This window comes from Lepeophtheirus salmonis, chromosome 3, assembly GCF_016086655.4.
Source record: "Lepeophtheirus salmonis chromosome 3, UVic_Lsal_1.4, whole genome shotgun sequence".
Taxonomy (NCBI): domain Eukaryota; kingdom Metazoa; phylum Arthropoda; class Copepoda; order Siphonostomatoida; family Caligidae; genus Lepeophtheirus; species Lepeophtheirus salmonis.
Genome location: NC_052133.2, coordinates 20,191,431 through 20,213,304, shown reverse-complemented (window position 1 = coordinate 20,213,304; position 21,874 = coordinate 20,191,431). Strand labels below are relative to the sequence as shown.

Here is a 21,874-nt window from a genome sequence, read left to right as displayed (position 1 = left end):
TAATTGATGTTACGCAGTTACTTAAGATCAACTCATACTTATCCTTGAGAAAACTTATCCATTGAGGAATTCCTAATTGTTAACCTAATTAATCATAAATGTATTTCCTTTAAATTTCTTAATTGTACTCCCCCCTTCCCCCTCATAATAATTAAACAAATATGTGATTTATATATTATTAATGTAAGTTCTACGACTATTTTACGAATTTGTCAAATAAATATTTAGATGGAAATTAAAATATAAACCATTGAAAAATTTGCAAAATAATGCAAAAAAAGTATAATTAAGAAGTGGTAGTAAAGGTTCTTTCTTTGAATGGCTATCCTTTCTTGAAGACCCAATTAAGTATAATAAGTAATTATACAATGAAAATAAATATTCATTCTTATTAATTAGAACTGACAAATATTTTGGACAAGATATTGATGAGAGGTTATTTACGAATATGGAAGTAACAACAGCTTAAAGTTGTTTTTAATTTTTTTTTTTGATTATCTAAAAAAAAAAAAAACATCAAGCGAAAGGAAGAAGAATTGATCCCCAGGCACAATTGATGTATAATAGACAGGGATGCCTATCTATCTGCATGTGTTTTTAGTTTTCTTGGATTCTCTATTAATATTAAAAAGAACTTGTTGAGGCAGTCTTTAGCCACTGGGTACTTGGGCCTGTTATGGAATACAAGCCTATTTTAGGTTTTTCTTCCACGTGATAAACAGGAGAAAGTAAGCAAGCTTGACATCTCTCTTTTGGAAAGGAATAAGATCTCTTTCAAGGACGCTTAAAGACGATTAGGTTTACTGGAGAGTTTTAGACCGATGGGAGTCCTTGTTGAAGTGGGAAGATCAAAACTCTCCGGGAAGGGATTCAATCGTTATTTCTGCGTGTGCAGAGGAGTAATTAAGGTGGTGACCACCATTTGTTACGATAAATGTCAATAGTACATTATGGAATCCGTTTAACCCAGTTTTAAAAGTCTTTGTCTGATGGACGTACATTCCAAAGGTATTCTTGAGGAAACCCCGAAAATTCATATAGATGAGCTGGAACTGCGAGTAGTTTTGTTCAGCATTGAATTTATGTGGAGAGATATCTGTTCTTTTCTTTATTGGTAAAGACGATCTCTCTGTTTTATTTAAAGAATATGGGAGGAACCAAAAACTCTAGCCTTTGCAATCTAGCTCTACAGATTTGGAAAAGACTGGAGGAAAAGGTGATCGATCCACTTTTTGGGTAGATACCCTCGAATGAAAATGTAGAGGTAGATTTCTTATGATGCGAGGATCGAAATACATGGGAATTTGTGCTATGGTACCGGATTTTCAAATGTTTGTGGAAGTATGGTTCCTCCCGGAAACAGACTACTTCGCCTCGAAACTATAACATCAGTTCCGAGGTCCTTTTCATGTATACCGGACAAGGATGTAATGGGAATGGGTGCATTTGCGGTGAGATGGAAATCAAGAGGTTACTTCTTCCCTCCTGTACCATTACTGGAGAAGGTGATAACGAGACTTCGGGAGGAACTTCCAGTACCGGCAATGTTGATAACACCACTAAGGCACGTTGGTTTCCAGAAATAAGGAGTTAGCCATATAATCCATGGAACTGGGGAATGGAAGAGAACTATCAAGGAATCCGGAGTAATTGCACTCACCCGAGGTAAATCTAGGAACCCTGACAGCTTGGAGACTGTGATATCTCATTTAAAGGATAATGGAATAGACGATAAGATTAAAATCATGCTCTCTTATATAAGATATTCGTCACAAAAAGAATAGCCATCTATTTGTATTTTTTTAAGGAATTTCGCAGACATAAAAAATTTAGACCCTTTCAATGCCAGGCTCCGAGATGGTTTTGAATTATTTGGCTTTCTTAATAAAAGAGACGAAAATGTCATTTAGTGCGAGTAACGACCCATAAATCGGACATTATTAAACACTAAGTCAGGGGTGGTTTTATTAAAGATGACTTGAATATTCAGAGATTCGTGAGGGGACTATTAAATCTAAAGCCTCCAATACCAAGGTACATGGAGGCTTGGGATGTACGATTATTAATATAATGTTTAAGAAAAATGAGGACCCCTTAGAATCTGTCAAAGGACGAGTTAGCTACAAAGACTCTTACTTTAATAGCTTTGTTTTCTAATTGTAGAGTTAGTTCTACGAAAATCATAGGGATGACGTCAAGATAAATAGGGATAATTCAATTTGATCACTTTGGGGTTAGAAAATAATTCTAGTAGGATACATTTTAGATGTGGCGTAACAATTGTCAGATTCAATGAGTTGGAATTAGACCCCCTTAGTCATATTTTACTATGGAGGGGTGCAGTCAAGGTGACTATTTATAAAGGTGAGGCAACAAGGATCTTCTAAGGCAGTCATTTTGATGTCACTATTGCGGCAGTTTAGATAATTTCATTGAAGTGAAGTTCAACAATTTGGATCTGTTAAGCAAAAAAGTGTATCATCTTGAGGTTCAAAGCGTGTTTGTGCCATGCCTTGCTGTCTCAATCCATAGGATGCCCATTATTTTGCATTTCATCAAAAAAAATTGTTGTTCCACCGTCTTTGGATCTTAGTCTGCTGGAGTAAAGATCTTATTAATATTCAGAATGCTAAGATTTTTGATAGGCATTTTACATCCAATGATTTCGAGTGGAATTTAGTATGAATACTGGTCGATCATTTAGCAAAAAAAAAACAACTTTCTTGTGGATTTGGCATACATTTGGAAGAACAGATGCATGCTTTGAACGAAATGGAGCGGTTAGTTTTGTACAAGAAAGTGATGGGGGGGTAAAAAATTTCAATAGGGAATTATAATCTCCATTAGTTCAACAAAATCATTATTTCAATGTATCAAGGATAATGGAATGAAATTTATTTTAACCACTTCTGTAAATTAAGATTGTCTGATGAAATTGAATCATAGGAAACTTAGAAGATTCTGGACTTCTTGAAGCCTAAAAAAAATGACAAGGACACTGAAGAATAATCTCAAGTTTCCAATGATTGTTAAAATTAGAGTGTGGCTTATATTGTAGGATTTTTGTAGAAAAAAAATTAAAGACCAAATCTAGGGGAAGAGACATGTGACTTCGGATTTTATTAAGAAACGTCTCCAAGGGAGGCCTTACTATCCCCTCGTGTGAGTTTTTAAAATTTTGTCATTCTCTGGAGTAACATTTCAATGCTTTTCATTGTAACCATGAAGATGCAATTGACAAAAGCCCAAATGTATTTGAAAGGCTGCATGATTTTCTCATTGAATTATATCCTAACTGGCCTAAAGAAATCATCATATCCTTTGTGAAAAGAAGAACAAGAATTAGAGTAAATCACCTTAATAAAAATCTCAAACTTAAGAACGTAAGTGCTAATTTGAGAAGACTTGGCAGGTTGGTCAATTTACCAATTAATATTTATTATTCATGTATGTATGTAAAAAAATATGTGTGCTATAATTTTTTCTTATTGCTATTTTAATTCTTATATTAATATAAATGAATTTTAATTATATTTATTTACTTAATTTGTGTTGCCTTACAATGAATTAAGTCTGGATTTTAAAATGATTATTTCACAATTATATAGGACAGAATGCTATGTGCCTCAACAGTGACGTCATTAATTTTTCCTTCTTCTCTTGATAATGAAAAAAACACAAGCGTAGAATTTCTTTCTGCCTCACCTTGGGTGGAGCAGTAAAGGAAAATGGGGACTCTTGTTTCCATTTTCCTACATTCATGGGACTTTTGAAGGGAGCTGAGACGCAAACCCTCAGTCGGTGGCTGAAGGAGCTCATGTCTTGAGCGGGAATTAGTAAAGATAAATTTAAACCTCTCAGTTTCGAAGCAGCGATTGCTGCATTTAGGCGCAATGATGACTGCTCAGTACAGGATATATTCTCTCGACCAGAAACTCTTGTGTTTTCCAGAAAATTTATAAAGTTTATATTCTGTCTGATATATAGGAAGACACTAGAAAGCGAAGAGTAACACAAGATGTGATACAATTGAGGTATCGTTATATAAATAATTTACGTTCATCGAAAATTTATGTCAGTGATTTTTTCTGTATCTTTCTTATAATATCCACGAGAATATATTATATTTTATTGCTGTTTAAGTAAACAAGATTTTGTTTGTTACAGTTTTAGGTTCAGTGTCTGTGGAAAGTTCTGTTAAATGTCTATTTAAAGTACTAACTATATAATTTTCATATAATTATATACATTTGCCGACACAAGTTTTAAAAACATGGGACATGTTTTTAATTCGAAATGATGACCCTTAGCCTTGACTATAGTCTCTATTGAAAGGACTTGTATGATGTACACACCATTTCCAGTGGGATGGAGTTCCACCAAAGTCCCTACAAAGAGCTATAAGAAGAATAATTGCCAAAGAAATCCAAACATCAACGGGGGACAACAAAAGATACTGAATATTTTAATGTTAGGCAAGTAGCACCGTGATTTATTGTACAATTTTCATGGTTTTTGTGACAGGGGTTATAATAACGGGGTGAGCAAACTGTTGAATCCTCTTCATAATGAAATGACGCAATTATTAATGAATTAATACACAATCAATGATTGCAATTCGTGGGAAATGAGTAAAACATTTTATCTTTTAAAATTAGAATAACATTAATGGAAATCATGAATACATAGTATTGGAGGATGAATCATCATCAAATATATTGATAATTTTTTTCGCCAAAGTGTCCTATTATATAGCTATTCAGTATTGTTTGTTTAGCCCCTAGGTACACGCCACCACACCGGAACTCAATCCAGTATCAACCGGTAGAGGTTCATCTATGAGTTTCTAACTTTACTATTATAAAATGAATCATAATTACGCGACATATTAAAAATCCTTAATAGTTGCTCCTTCATTGATATTTTCTTTTCCACAGACTCCATAGCAAGTTCACTCATTTCCTACATTGTACGGACACAGTCATGGATTCGATGGAAAGGTGTTTCCTCATCTTCTTCACATAGTCGACAGATTGGGCTCAGGGTTTTACCCGTTTAAAAAAAATGTCTCATTAAGTTGTATGTGGCCATTAACCGTACCAACTATACTGGAGATTTTTTGTCTCTTGTATTTGTAAACTTTTGTTCCAATGTACGATTCGACGATTAACTGCTTAGATTGGCGGTAGCTATCCAACTGTTGCCAGATAGTTTGTCACTCATTCAATGTGGCTTTTCTGACAGCTTTCTTAGCCAGACACACGGAATTGGGGACAGAGATTGGCGTACCCCCTTCTAAACCCTCCTTAGCCAAAGCATCAGCAAACTCGTTCTCTGTGCTATTATTATAACCCTTGATCCATCCAACTGTGATATCATTCTTGGAATTTATCGAGAGCATTTTTACAGCAAGAAATTTCTTATCTCAATATCCCCCTGGTTTTATATTTAAACTATTTATAGTGGACAGGCTATCAGATAATATTAATATCCTCTTGCCATTCGTTTTGTTAAATGGCAAATTACTTGCTAGATTTCTTATAGCTTCAACTTCATCTCGGAATAATGTGTTTGTATCATCAAGTCTTAATGATTAGTCTCCAATAACGGCGTCATGTTGTGTTAAGGCCCATCCATCACCTGTGTGACCATTTATTCTTGATCTGTCAGTATATCCCTCTATATTCCATAGCCTGATCACTTTGTACCGTCGTCTATATGACCAGACAGCTACTCAGCATGATACTAATTACGTGATTTTAAATGAATCTCAATTTCTGAAGGTGCTTCTTATTAGCCAAGTTGCTGGGCAAAGGGGGAGATAACATAAAAACATCCAGCATGATATTTGTCATTGTTGCTGACGGTTAACGGTTCAATCAAAAGTTCAAAAATTGGTAATTTGTGATGGTTAAAAATTAATCAAATTATGAATAAATTATCTTGTTATAAGTAAACAGTAAACGTTTTGCCTTGCAAAGACGAAAGCGGAATAGTGACTTCTCCATGGCGACGTTCCTTCTGGAAGAAGGTCTCATAAGATTAAGCTTAAAAAGGAATGCATCATCGTCCACAAATACTAATGGGATGGCATTACATGAAATGGAATAGTTATAATTCTAAATTTGCTAACCGTATCTGAAATATTATTTTTCCATTTCTTCCAATATTTGATGCTACCCAACTTCATGGATTTGTCTTCTTTTTGTCGGATATCATAGACATCAAAATGTTTTCAGAATGACAAAGCAGCCATTTTGTTGAATAATTGGCTTGACAATTTTTTGGGTTTGAGGACACAAAATTTCTTAGTCGTTTTATTCACTCAAATAGGTGTTTGGATTTGTTTATAACGGACTGTTTACTTTTTATTTTGAACCACATCGCACCATATATATTCATAATGAAAATAAAAATTTCTTTCAGGTTTTTCGATTGATTTTTGTATAAACATAAAGCCTTAAAATGATATTGGTAGTAGTGATCCATATAGAATGTGCCATTTTCCTGGGATTTCTATTGGACAGTGAGCTTCTACAAGTACCTATAGAGACTGCTTTGCAAATATCTAATTGGTATAGTTGGTCATTACTTTAGTAATTAATATTAGGGAAGTTATTTAACAAGTTATCATTAATGGGTTTGTATTATACAATTTTACACTTAGACCTGTGGGTCTTAAAGTTTTTCCATCCAAAGTTGTAACGACGTCCCGTAGCAGAAGCTCATTTTGATCTAAAAGGCAAATCACCCATTGAATAGGCCTTTCAATAGTTCTTTCCAGGCAAGAAATATGGCATCACTTTCGGTTACTTACGAAATCAGTGAAAACGCCTTATATAATGAAGAATTGTTAATATTTTTTATAAGATTTATATTTGATTCCACAATCTACTGAGGGATTTTCCTTTACCGTCATGTTGAATCCCCTCCCTGATAAGAACATCGATATGAATATATATTGATGCATGAACTGATTTAAGTATCATGAATGGAGTTCGATACATATACTTATCACGAAACTGTGTAGATTGCTATTTCATAAATTTTAATTTTTAATTAATTTTTTTTGAAGGAATTAAGACTTGGACGAGATTTTTTGATTATATTCATATTTATTGGATAAACAACGGAAGTTTTAAATGAAATAAATATAACAACTAGAGGTAATTTAGACTCAAGACAAATTTTTAATTGTATCGCAAATATATTCAAAAATGAGTAAAATCAAAAATACAGGGTTGATTTTATCAACTGATACACATCTAATTATTTTCATGTGTAAAATTTAAACGAGAGGTTTTGTGAGGATACTTATTTAACAAAATCCTCTGAATATAGCACAACTTTTTTTCAATATGTGAGCCCTTAGCTCTAATAATTGCTAATACATCTCTTACAGACCTTGAATATGAAGTCATACTCGAACTTGTTCCACTTTTTCTAGAGACTGGACACTCCTGTGAGGAGTAGCATACCCCCCTTTCCTCCGGACGCGCCTAGATAGTAAATCAAAGGGGCTTACGTCTGGAGATGTGAGGAGCCACATGCTGAGGTACCAAAATCTAGAAAGTAGTCTCTCAGGAATGCTTGGTTCTTAGCGGTGCGATAACACAGAGCTCCATCTTGAGCGAAAACAAAGTTGTTCCCGAACTTTTCTCTAGGCCAAGGTAACACTTTCTTATCCAGAAATTTGATGTAAGCATCTGCATTGAGCCCCTACTTCCTCTCCACAAAAATGGGAGGACAGACTCATTAACTCCCAAGACCATGGTTCCGGTTAGATTGTTTGGATGTTCGTTTGTGATGTAGCTACTGTTCTGCTTATCCACAGTGGCATCAACGGCGAAAAAAATTTCATCAGAAAAGAGCAAGACCTTGCCCCAATTTTCGTAGAGAATTTAGAATCTTCCTTGGTCTTTTCAACCGTCTCACATGGCTCTGTTTAGAGGTAAGATGTCTTGTCCTCCTCCATGATTTTGCTCCAATGTCATTCTGGTTGAAAATATCAAAATGTGTACCACTAGATAAGATTAACCCTTTACTTATTTCACAAGGTATTTTAAATCTGTGCAACTTGACATGGATTGATCTGAAAGACATTCACCCCACCCCCCTCCCTCCTATGGAACTATTATTCAATAATTATTGTTGAAAACTATTCACAGCTTAACAAGAGCTAATATGAATTCAACCAATCAACGCTCAAAATACTGATTCGAGAGTAGAAGGAGCCGAAACATGGACAGATGACAACAGATACCAGCATAAATTTTTAGGTTAGTGAGGTAATGATTAAACCCAGATTTAATTACATATATAATATGATAATGAGATATAAAAGTATTTTTTGTTTCAAATTTCATTTAGGTATTTTCATAGACGATGTAAATGGTAGCAGGTATGGGATAAATGGCCTTCGAATATAAGCAAACCTACTAATATATGGTCTTTTACAATAAATAAACAATTATAGTTCCTTTAACCGTTGACAATTTTATCGGGCCTCATTTCATCCTTCTACATCAGTATTCTGTGCACTGAAGTAATCCCCTGGATCCTCATGAAAGACCAACCCTTGGATGTGGCAGAAAGACGAGGCACCATGCCGCACCAGCAAAAATTAACACAATTTTTTTGATTCCGAGAATTTGGTGTATATCCATAGAGTTCTTTGCCTCCTAAATCCCTAGAATTGAACCCTTTAGACTATTTCGTCTTGGTCAATGTTAAATGGGTTTCCATAGAAGGGCCCCCACAGCACCTCAAGATCACTGAGAGCTGGGATAAGCAGGGCATTCCGTACTTTACACAGTGGGTACTCAAGAAGGCAGTGGGATGTTTCCAAAGACGTTGATAACGTGTAGTTTTAGCTAACGGGGATTTTATTGATTGAATGTCAAATTTATATTATAGGTGAAAATTTTAATAAAACCTTTTAAAATCAAATGGATTTCATCATGATTTTTATTTTATTTTTGGAACAGCATTCATTTTATCTTCAATATATTCTTATTTACAAATCCACCCATGATTTCGCCCATATATAATTTTATTAAATAGGCACAACCGCATTCATTCGGTTATGTCGGGAACTGGGGGGAGGGGGAAAGGTCAATATTTTGTATTTTAGTTTCAAATAGTATAAAATTTTCTATAAAATCCCGTAGTGTGTTTTCAAATAAGATGGAGCATATCCCTGAGGATTGGTTGAGATATATATGTAATTGTAAGTCCTTGTTTGACTCAGAGTAAAATTGGGGATCGACATCGAAGTAATTCTAGAAAATGTCCTTGTTTATATCCTTTCCTTCTTTCCCCCTTGTCACAGCTGATCGTAGCTGATCTAATGAAACGTCATGAGCATTATTCTTTCTCTCCTCTAAAACATTCTTCAATTTGTCAAGGTTACCATATTGATTTTTTTTTTTTAAATGTCCATTGTACACAGGTTTTTCGTCACTATCTATAAGTTTCACCAAATTTATACTATTGATTGTATCTTTTGAGAGCAGTATATGCCTTAAAAATATTAATGGAAAAAATCCACCAAATTAAAGTTTCTGGAACTGAAAGAAAAAAAAATAGGTAGAACTTTCTAATTATATAGATTAATTCTATACACTCAATCATAATTTAGAAGGATCTTTCCATATCTAAATTAGGCTACCCTAAAAAGCACTTTTTCTAACGCGAGGTCAAACGGAAATAATATAAGTAATTTGAAAGTAGTATATGGATATGTCAATAATAAATGTGGTGTGTTTCAAAAACTGTTTGCGATCTCCTTTTTTCGCTTACTACAAAAACATTCTTGATTTACTTGTTTCTTTAAATTAAGTAATATCACTTTTTAATCGATGTAAAATAAAAAATGGAAAATTCCTCATATTTCAAATTGACATTGTTCTTATTTTTTAAATTTGACATCGCCACAAAATGGTGTGCTTAAATATAATTCACTTTTGTATTAAAATGTGTGTGGTGATAGCATAAAGCTAGCTGGGATACTTTTTATCAATATTGCGACAGTATTATAAACGTATCCGTTTATATGAGTACTGTAATATGTATTAATTCAAAAAAGTGATAAAGTCCTTAGCAGCCGCGGTTTTTAAGGTTAACTGAATCGGTTATATGGTAACACTGATCATAAAAGATACTGAGACCTCATGACGTGAAAAACTTAAAATGAGAGAAGTTATCGAAATCATAGTATTATTATTATCAATATACACCTTGGATCGAAGCATATACTTTTTATAGTGTTATAAGGACTTTGGAAGTGATGACCTTAATTTTAAAATGTGGGTGGCGTCTCGGAGTAGTCATGACGAATCATTCCTCTCTTGAAATCCTCTTTCCAGATTCTCCATTTGCATTTCAGACACTCTCCAGCAACCATTGAAATGATGTTCTGAGATTTCAAGATTTCGAACATAAATTTTAGTTAAGAGTCTTTAAATGGAAATACGTTATTTTCCTTTTTGAAGTTATCATATTTTTTTTATTATGCACGAAAAAGTCTGAAACACCCATTTGACCCCAGATATGAGGTCAAATAGTGTACTTGACTTTTTTTCTTTAATTTAAATTTTATTGATGGTTTTTAATTAAATATTAATTCCTAGCTGAAATTTATAGCGAAAACATATATTGCTAACATGGGACACGATGCAAACGCAGAAATGCACCCATTAGACCCTACCCTACTTAGGTTCTTTAGTTATTCTGCCACAAAAATCCCTTTTAAAAATAATTTTTTTTTGACTCATAATAAATAAATTAATTAAAATTAAAATGTTCCTCGTTACCCTGGGGTTGAGGATCCCTGCTATAATAAGTATATGGCGTAAGCACAAAGTAGCAAATTATGATTTTATTTAAAAAAAATAATAATTTTGCAATTTTGTGTATATGATCGAATTGTGTACAAGTTGCAACTTGTATAAGCAATGTGTAGTAGAAGTAATTTTTTCGTATTAAATACATGATTTAATTAAAGTGTTAAGTCATTCAAATTACCAACTACTTCTAGGTATGCGCCTATGAAATAAGACTTAAAAAAAATAATTGAAAAATTTATTGTGAAAAAATGGTTATAAATTTAATTTTCAAAGTATGCGCCTTCGCTAGCCACATTCCCCATCCCCCATCTTTCAGGTAATTTATGGATGCATTTCCAAAAAAAAATTGGTCGTCTTTGGCTAAAAACCAGCCATTGATCTATTTTTTGGTTTCAACGAGAGAATCGAAGCGTAAATCATTGAGTGCGTGGCCCATCGATGTAAACAAGTGATTATCAGAAGTTGCCAGGTCTGGTGAGCGAGCCACATGAGCAAGAGGTTCCCAGTTGTACGATTCAGCAAGCGGATGGGTGGCTATAGAGATATGCGTTGTCATCAAGGAAAATTACCTTGTGTTGCCTTGCTTCATATTTTGGACGTTTTTGGCATATATCATGTTCCAAATCGGCCAATTGTTGTTGGTAGCGATCCCCATTAATGGTTTGATCGGGTTGTAGAAGGTCATACCATATGACACCAAACTGGTCCTAGCTTCGAGACTTTTCATTTCTCACATCAAAATCACCACTTTGGAATATGTCACATTTGATGGGCTTGAGAAGCGTTTTTCTTCAATTGGTAACAGAAAATCAATGATGTTCGCACATCATAGTTTGTAGGCACAAAATTAGACATTTGTACGAGCGAAAAAAGTGCGTTGTTGAATGAAACTACTCAAACAATGAATTCAATATTGTTAACACATGTCGAAATAACCATTTAGATTTTTGGACCGGCTTATAATGTCTTAACTGGCGACACCTAGGGACCAATAGCCGAAATTCTCATTTCATAGGCGCATACCTAGTAATTAATACTATAATTTCATTTTGATCCATTAAAAATGCATGGTTATTATGTATTTATGAGTAATTTACCTGTGAGCATTTGAACTGTATAATGTACCACAGGATACTTATATTTTATTAAAATAGTCTAAGATGACATTATTAATACATCAATTGTGGTGTTTACCCTAATGTAATTAAAGAGTTGTACGATTCTGTTCGCCAAAACTCCAAGGGGGTAACCAAGTAAATGGGAGTCACTGAATGGAGAGGAATTATTGTAAACGAGGAATTAATATGAACGTGCAGTATATTTGTTAAATGATAAAAGACCACTAAAATATTGAATATAGAAGGGAGGAAAACGGATATGATGGAAGAAGGTACATGGGTGATGAAACCCAGTAAATATTACTACGAATGTACATGACTAAAATAATGGGTCTTTAAATTTTTAAAAGGTTTTATATAATTAATTGTAAATATAATTATTGGATGATCCTCAACCCAAGTCCTGTATATCCTTTTTAAAAATTATTTATCCCATTTTTTTGTGCAATGGGTACTCTTAATTCCAGTTCGTTTGAAAAGTAATCTTTGTTTGATTTTTTTAGACAAGTGGGAGTAATCGACATTGCTTGGAATTATGCCCTTAATTAAGCACATACTCAAAAGTCTTCCTCAGACCAATCGACATCACGGCGTTACCTCGCTAACGCAAAAGTTAACTTGTGTATTTTGAGGTCAGTTATCGATTCCTTCTTCTCGCTCGATACGTCATGGCTATTTCAAAATTTATTATTTTTAAAAATCAAAAGTGATAAGTTATTCTATATTTATATTCCGTTTCCAAAAGAACAGGAATACAATTTCTTGTAAATCCCTTGTTGCTTATAAAGTATATATATTGGCCATTTATATTATTTCTATGAAGAAATTTTCACTATTTCTTGATAGAAATAGTATAATAACTACTCCTTTAATAAAATATTTTAATAGAGGATCGAATAAAATACTATGTAGATTTTAATAGTATACAATTCCTTTTAAAAATGGTGAATAAATAATATGACGGTGACAGTCTGGGATTATATAAGAGATAAATAACAGTTGGTATGATTGAGTTATTTGGCTATCTACCAGATTATTTCGGGCCTTTTTCCTGTTTCTTTATGGTGCAAAGGTTGCGTGATAAATACAATTAACGACGTGACAGACGATAAACTTCTCTGTATTAATATAGATGAATGATTATTGACAGAGGTGAAAGTCCAGTGTGGAATGGGCATGTTATGAATATTTCCACATGCATGAGATCCTATTAAACATAAATCTGAATAATCAAATTTGATTTTCAATCTGCTAGCTAGTAATTCATTTGGCATATCCTTTGAGATTTAAGCTTATACATAATCCTATTCCTCTAGCAATTGCAGCATTTCAGTACTAAAGTACTATATTAGTAATTATCATTATCTTTTTTTGTTTAAATATTAGTTACAACTTTAAGTGAATTTACTGATTAAAATTGTAATATGCATTCCTATTTGATATATATTTTTTTAAATCAATTTTCCCTCTTTAAGGATGAATATGAAAAAAAATAAATGCTATCCGTCTAAAAACTTTTTATTTTTCTACATATTATCACATGCATTCATATTACTAAGCTTTAGTACCCCTAAAAACATATTGGTATAAGTTATATCCAGACTATAGTAAAATATTGTTGGGTAGATTATATTAACTGTTGAATTACGCTTATAACCATGATTCAAAAAAGTTAAATTAATTTTTAAGTTAATCTTAGAAAAGAAATATCGAAAACCATTTTCCAATTACAAGTTTCAATAATTCTATAAAAAAAATATGGAATATTTTTGTCTGACAAGTTTTTTACCAAACAAAAGTGCTGTGAGGAACGAGTATTCAAACAAGTAAAACTCGTAATTCCTCGAGTATTTTTGAGTTTTTTTCAGAAACTCAAAAATACTCATGCAGCAAAAGTCAAGTCTCAGCACATCACTATAAATATTATTGACATTAAATAAAGGAAGGCGACTTATTTTATCAATTGTAATTCTTAGAAATTTATAGCAAAATAGTATTTTTTAACTTTATTTAAAATATTAAAGAATCGAAATCGACATGGGGATTTAAAAAAAAAAAAAATAGTCTAAGATGACCGTATTAATACATCAATCATCCGTTGAATAATCAATAGTGCATTATCCTCCTCCTAAGATGACATATGAATATTTACATAGGAAGTACATTAATATATTTTATGTATTTGTTAAACGTTAAATTTACTTGAATTATACGGAAATCCATTTGATTCCTGAATCTATGGCTTTTGTAAATAAACATGGCATGGTATTGAGTATAAACACTTTTGTACGTACACTTATATATATGCATGCGCACTCATAAATGAGCCAAAGCAATGATGAGGGTGTGCCGTCTTCCTTCCATCAATAATTATAGAATAATAATAAAATATAAGGAGAAGAAGCCAATTCGTGATGAAACGCAGTAAGTTATCTCATTCAGCTATTGTTCATCTCTTTATACTTGCTTAATGTTTGTTTGTTTGTTCATGTATACGAGTATTCATATTATGTAGATATGAAGGTGTACGCCCTTTTCTGAGGTAGAACTTGATATCACTCTACTATGTATGTACTCTAGGGTTTCACTTTTGAGATCCCCTTTTCCCGGGATTTCTCTGGGTTTCACCCTTACGAAAAATTATCATAAATATTTATTTTCCCAGTAAATCCTGCATTTAATTATTTAATAAAATACGGGGATAGTTATTCCATCGGTAGATAAGCTCCAATAAAATAAACTTCTAAATGTTCCTAATTGCACCCCAGGTACATTGGATTTGTGTAAAATAACTGTGGAACCTCTAGACACGTTAAAAACGACAACCAAGAACGATAAAGGTCCCCTGCTAATTCATCAATACTTTTTTACAATGGCAGTTTCGATGGCTGATATCGATGCTCAACGGATTTTCTGCGGATGGGAACTATCCATGGATCTACAGATGGGCCAGTCCCATCTGTAGATAGATGTTAATTTAAGGAGATGACAATTTTTCCTTGGCAATCTTCCTAGAGTCGTATTTTACAACTCAGTACTGAATACAATTCCACCAAAAATTACTTTTTTTATCACTTACTTTGTAATATTTTTTTTGTTTTTGCTTGTCGGATCGCATATAAATCCAAAAATAGGAACTCAAAGAGCTCTAAAAAGCCCAAGCTGTGCACTATTAGTGATAATGAAGACTAGCTTAAAATGTACGATGTCATTAAAAAAAAAAGTAAATCAAATAAATTTGGACAGTATTTATTATTTACTAACGAGATCCTGTTATTTCCCGGGAAATGATAAATCCTACCATGTACATAATATGTCTTTTTTTTTTCTTTTTAATCTTGTCTCTCATATAACTACTAACAAGAGATGTCAAAAGTTGGTAATTGAATGTTTCTTCTATGATTTATCAGTATATGGGAGTTTCTGAGTGGGATGATATCGTTGATTACAATAGTAGACTAATTTGGAGAGAGGGACTGTTGTAGTCGGTCTGTTACCTACAAATTAACACTCAATCCATAAGGTGCAATTCAATATTATACAGGGTGCGACTACTAGCTTCCTTTTTTATAATGTGTAGCAATCAGTCTGTATAAGTAGTAGCTGTTTGCACGAGGTTTCATTCTTGAGACAGGATTATAACATTTTCTTGGAAATAGAGTCGATCGCTACTATGGGTTATATTAGTGAAGAACGTGCGTTTGCTGTCGAAACTTAATATTGGTAAAAAGGGCTTGATATATTTTTTTATAAAATTAAACTAATTGCAAATTAGCCACTCAGTTTTTATTAGTACGATTTATGATAGTCAGTTAATTGCTTCAATTTCTATTATACAAAAAACAATTTTTTCAGTTCATACTCATAATTTGAAACTTGCTAAATAATTTAATAATAACTCCACTGATAATTATGGCTAAAATGAAGACCGTTACATCCAGTAGTATGGAAGAACTTTAAATTGTGCGGTTTGTACAAATCAAGTAATTAAACTCGATTGACTTTAGAAAAACCAACATTTTTAAGATAATTGCAGAATCGACAATAACTAATTAGTTGATCAATTTATCATTCACAGCTTTAAAATAAAATATGTTTACAATTAAATGTCAATAAAAATTAATTTAAAGAGATACAAAAAAATCAGCTGGTATTGAAATACCAAAGTTCGGTTTTATCAAGGTTTGGACAATTGACTATGTCATATGATATTTAAAACTGGATAAATTAATTGAAATGACAAAATGAGTCTTAAACAATTAATTAAATTTTATAGTGGCTCATCATATAAATAATCTTAAGAAATAAAGTATTTCCCAATTTATTATTGTACTTAATATATTATGAATACATCCCAATGCTATCCAATCCAGAGGAAAATGGTGTAAAATTTTATATACAAATTATTTTTGTAAGGGGTTTGTTCGGAGATAAATTACATTTTGATTATTTTTTGTTTCAGAGCTAAATAAACTCATTTAAAGCAAAATTAATAATTAATCCTTCATTTAAAATATGAATAAACTGCCTTTTTTAAAACTAAATATATCTTGTCCATTATTGGTCACATCAGATCATACGATAAGGCGTTTGTAAGGCTTGAGTGTATATTACAAACGCTTTTGGACAGTATTGCGCTGGAAAGGTTTAGCTGTGAATTATTTTGCGACGAGTATGGAGGTCTCAAATGAAGAAATTTGGCATATTTTACATTTTTACTACCTGAAAGGAAAAAACGACCTGAAAGTGGCGGAATAAATTTGCAATGTATTCGGGGCCAATACTCATTCGGTTCATGTTGCACAACAGTGGTTCGAGCGATTTTTTCCTCGCTCAATTCTTCCTTCTACTGTGAAAAGCTGATGGGACATACTTGGCTTAAATTGGATGATTGTAACATTTCTTATAAAGCATTGAAATAAAGCGAAAAAAACGAAGTTACTTTTTTCCAACCTATTAATTATATACAACCTATGTAATATGGTCTGGTTCTGTTAAATCCATATTGCATAAAATGTAGATATACTTCAGTAATTTATAAATCACATTATCTATAGAAAATACGTTTATATTAATTTAGTTCACCAAAATTTTCACTTTGAATCAAGAAAAGTTAAGTGTTACTGCAATGTATTTTCAAGTACGGGATAGGGGGAAATTTATACAATGGTGACGGCATCAGGGGAGCCAACCTGTTTTTGTGTTTTGGAAGGGGTCGTTTTATTTTTGAAAATTGCCATAAGATGTTTTTGTCTTTTTATAAATGCCAAATGTATTGCAATTTTTTTATAAAGTGATAAAAATAAACTTTTTAAATTTTAGGAAGGAGACTAATTTAGAACAAATAACCTTTAATTTTTCAAAAAGAAGGCAAATTAAAAATAAAAAGACATCAAAATTTGAGGGGTCGGGGATTTTTAACCCAGTAACGCCCATTCGGATAAGGCGGGGTCAGAATTTTTCTATTAAAAAAAATATATTTTTTTAAATTCATCAAAATCGAGGATTTTTGATTTCTATTGAATCGATATTTTTAGAGTTGTTGGTTAGAAATGGACAACTTTTTGAAATATAAACTCACTGACGGTATGTTCTTGCTCATGTTTATAAAAAAAGATGAATTTTATTCATATAACACCTCTAAGATTAGATTGGCTATTTTTTCTTCTTCGAAAAACACATGATTTTAAGCTTTTTTTTTTGAACACTGGAAGGTCATTTGAAAGAAATGCACGTTTTGCTCATGAATCATATATATTTACGATTCCATCTATGAAGTTTTATGTTAAAAATAGCCAAATGGTTTAAACTGAAGGTCCGAAAATTTATGTATCTATCATGATACGTATACGTTATGCATTATTTACTGAACTTACTAAAGTAATCAATTAGTCAAAAATGATACAGTTAGACTTAAAATTTGTCAAATAGACTCATAAGTATTTTAAGTGCTAAATATACGCTAGTCAAACAGTTGTAGACAGTGAGGACACGGACTGGCTCTATTGTTGAGAATCGATCAAAGACTGGATTTAGTATTCCCTTCGGTCTTAAGGGATTTTTTTCTAGGCCAAACCCGTTGGTAGGTAGCCAATTCTTCCTAACTATGGAATTATTATTCAATCATTGTTATGAACTGTTCACAGCTTAAACATAACTAATTCAAATTAAACCAATCAACGTTTAGAATACTACTTATGAGAAAATAAGTTGAAAACATCGACAGCTGACTATCAAATACACTGTATATTTTGTTTTAGCGAGGAAACTGATCAAGGTTGAATTTGTTTAGTCCAAATTTTGCTACCAGATCGTTTCAGACCAAACTTGGACTGGATTAGTTGGGCCTCAAAAAAATTATAACTGTCTCAGACGGTCTAGGATTTACAGATCCTAACCCAACACTGCGTTGTAGCATTTTATGTCTTAATCTTTCTATTTTGGATGAAAGGTTAATAAATACTTTGGTGATTACAACTTATTGTCTCTGGAACTGGGATGACAAACTACAGCCGTTTAAAACATTCCATGAATCATTAAAAATATGATTAAGGTGAAGTGCCTACATTTAAAAAATATTGATTGTTTTACTTAAATTTATTTCATTTTGGCTTTTTACAAAAAAAATTAGTTTCCCTGAATGCGATCTTGCAATGAAATAGTTGCTCAACTCGGTTCTAGAGATTAAGTGTTATAATCAATGTAATTTGAAACTTCAATATAAATAGATATTCAAAGTAATCAAAAAACGATTAAATCATAAAGATATTTAAACGGAGATTATTTGCTCATAAAATCTTTTAGCCTCGAACCAAAGGATTTTGCAAATGATTATTCCTCAAAAAAAAAAAATCACACAAAGCACTCCTCCTCAAAATAAAAGCTACATTAAAGCCACATTTGGTGTAATTAAAATTATTACTACTTACAATATACATACTTTAGCCTATAATTATCATTAAATGACCATTAGTCCCTTACATACATAAAACTTTAATGAGTTTGAAAGATCTGAAAATATTTCATTAAAATCTACAAAGGAGTAATGTTGAAGCAATTAATTATAATCAGAGAGGAGAGTAATATTAATAATAGAGTAGTAATACCTATAAGTAATTAATATTGGCCTGTAATTAAAATAATAAATGTTGTAAAATAAGACTTTTAATATGTTTTGAATATTTCCATGTTGTAAGGTCAAATTACTATCAAAAGGAGTAATCATCGGTATATAAATTAATTAATGCCTTTTTTCTAATACATATATGTGTAAGTACATTTTAAAGTTATGTTACGATAAGAGTTAAGAGAGTTCAAAGGACTGTGAGCAGGGATATCATTTAGAATTTTATACTATCACTAGATTTCCCTCTAAAAATTCGAAGTATCAACACTGAAATTCCAAAAAAAAAAAAGTTAAGATAATATTAATACAATTTGACCCTCACCGTGAATCAATTATACGTATTAGCACCTCTAATCTGTTCATGAGTGTATATAATCATTTCTTTATGTGTTTTAAGCTTATCTTGGTATCATTGCTGAACATTTTCCTGTTCAAGTTTCGTTATTAAGGGTATAGGAGGCTATTAGTTCGAACATGTTCTACCGTTCTTTCTAATATATTGTTTAGTCGCAGTTAAAATCAGACAACGCGATCACTACTTGAAAACGACTAACTTTGTGCTTTACATAAACAAAGTTTGGAGATACAATTAATATAATAAAACAAAATTATTGTTGCATGTTTAAAATCCCAAAATTTTGACATTTTGATATAAATTATCCCAAACATATCCTCAATATCCCATGATCTTGAGATCAATCCAAAGGAATGACATCTATGGCTGTAAACAAAAGTACAATGATATCTACAAAAACATTAACAACTTCAATTGTCTGTACTTTTGTAAAGTATCAATTTGTTCTAGCTCTTCATTAATGCTATGAGTGTTGTTTTGTTGAACTCCAAAAAAATATTGTTTAGTTGTGAGTATAAAGTTTTAATTACATAATTTACATTTTGCAAAGGTAAGCTTTCCTAGATCTCTTTACAAAACTTATTCCCCTAAAATAACAATATCTGCACCAACCCCATGCGTTTAGAACCCTTTTGTACACGTTTATTTTGTGTTCAATTTGTTTCTTCGTAGTTGCGTGCATTTTTTATCATAAATTATTTTATTGCAATAATTATAAAATTATTAGTCTCAAGTAACAAATTCACTTGGTTTTTTTTTAATATCCTGCCAGACATATTTAATATTTTTTTGTCATAACTTAGAAAAGTAATAAATAGTTAACCTTTCACTCCTTGAATTAAATTTTAAATGAAAATATGTTTTTAAAAAGTTATTTAAACATAAATATTAAGGTGTGTATAGTTAATATTTGTATTTTTTTAATGGTATAACCCGATTCCAATTAATCATCACATCACTATTATTCATAATAAGTTTTGTATCATCAAAGAAGGACCATGTTCGACAAAGTAATAATTAGAAAAACATTAATAAAAATATATCAAAATTAAAAAAATACAATATAAATATTTTATATTACATTAAAGATAAGCCTAATATTATTCAATAAAATATTTTCTATTAATATTGTTTTCTCAGTTGTTTTCAGTCTATATCCAATACTTCTATATAAACTGAAAAGTTCCATAAAATAAGAATATAATCAAATGCAAAATACAGTAAGGAACATAAAAATATTTAAATCGCCCTCTATTCTGTCAACATAACTATTTATTACAACTACAATTTGTATATTTTTGTCAACAACGAAGGTTTCAACTTCTTCACATCATCACTCCACATTTTTTATCTCTATGGTTCCATACCTTGTTAGGGGATCCCTCGAGTCCAGTCAACTTTTATTTTTAACTGAAAAAGGTATAAAAATCAGTTGGCAGTTAAACAATTTTTCCTAACTAGTATTTTTTAAAAACAAATGTTTGGAATTGTACACATCTTAATAAAAGCTAATTGAAATACAACCAATCAACATTTAGAACACTGATTTTGAGAAAAGAAGCAGATAAATTGATGACTGACAATAACATACAGTGTACATTTTAATATTACTAAGATAAAAACGTGCCCAACAGTTGGGAGAGAATGATGTAATAGGCTGACTTCGATACTTTTTTCTTTATCTCTTGGAAAGCAAGGATGAAAGATGTCATGGGAACTTCACTGTGTCATAGAGGGTTATGATCCTTGACAATTTATATCTTATTATTCAGTGAACATATCTTTACTCATAAATAAAGAATAAATATCTTCAAAACATCAAGAAACCCCTGTGTTTCTTTGAACTATCGATTTTTACTTAATCTATATAAGTGCACTGTATTTTGATTTGTTGAACTCAAAAAGATCTTCTAGATTATAGTTCTTAAATAATATCTCTGGTATTGATGGAAGATCAGTCCAATAGTTGGACAGGCCCTTTTTGGGTGTTTTGAGATGCCAGGAGAAATTACCATCTCAAACCAATTCAAAATACGTATTTTTAGGTTGTGAGCATGTTGTTATTAATAGATAAACTATTTTAGTTTATTTTTTTTGGGGGGGGAATACACTTTACACATATTTACCATTATTTTATCACACAACCTCTCATACGAAAAGAAACAGGGGAGAGGAGGCCCAAAGGTAGTTGGTAGATAGCCGATTCTTCCTAACTATGGAAAATATTCAATATTTAATTGTTGGGAATTGTTCACAGCTTAAAAAGAGCTCATTTTATTCTACCAATCAACATGCAGTACACTGATTAGGAGAAATGAAGCCAAAAAATTGAACGATGACCACAAAATACATGATATATTTTTGCGTAAGCAAAGTAATTCAGTGTTTATAATATCAGGGGTTTTTAAGGAGGAAAGATTGAAAGATA

At 31.8% G+C, this 21,874-nt stretch overlaps 2 long non-coding RNA genes across 2 annotated transcripts; both read left to right on the top strand.

Moving 5' to 3' along the window:
• Nucleotides 1–3,100: 3,100 nt before the first annotated feature.
• Nucleotides 3,101–7,888, top strand: LOC121114566 (uncharacterized). The gene is made up of 3 exons (XR_005863288.2): nt 3,101–3,383; nt 3,609–4,034; nt 4,168–7,888. It is a non-coding gene; the product is annotated as an uncharacterized lncRNA (long non-coding RNA).
• A 14-nt stretch (nt 7,889–7,902) lies between these two features.
• Nucleotides 7,903–8,949, top strand: LOC139904936 (uncharacterized). The gene is made up of 2 exons (XR_011779268.1): nt 7,903–8,279; nt 8,371–8,949. It is a non-coding gene; the product is annotated as an uncharacterized lncRNA (long non-coding RNA).
• The last annotated feature ends 12,925 nt before the right edge of the window (nt 8,950–21,874 follow it).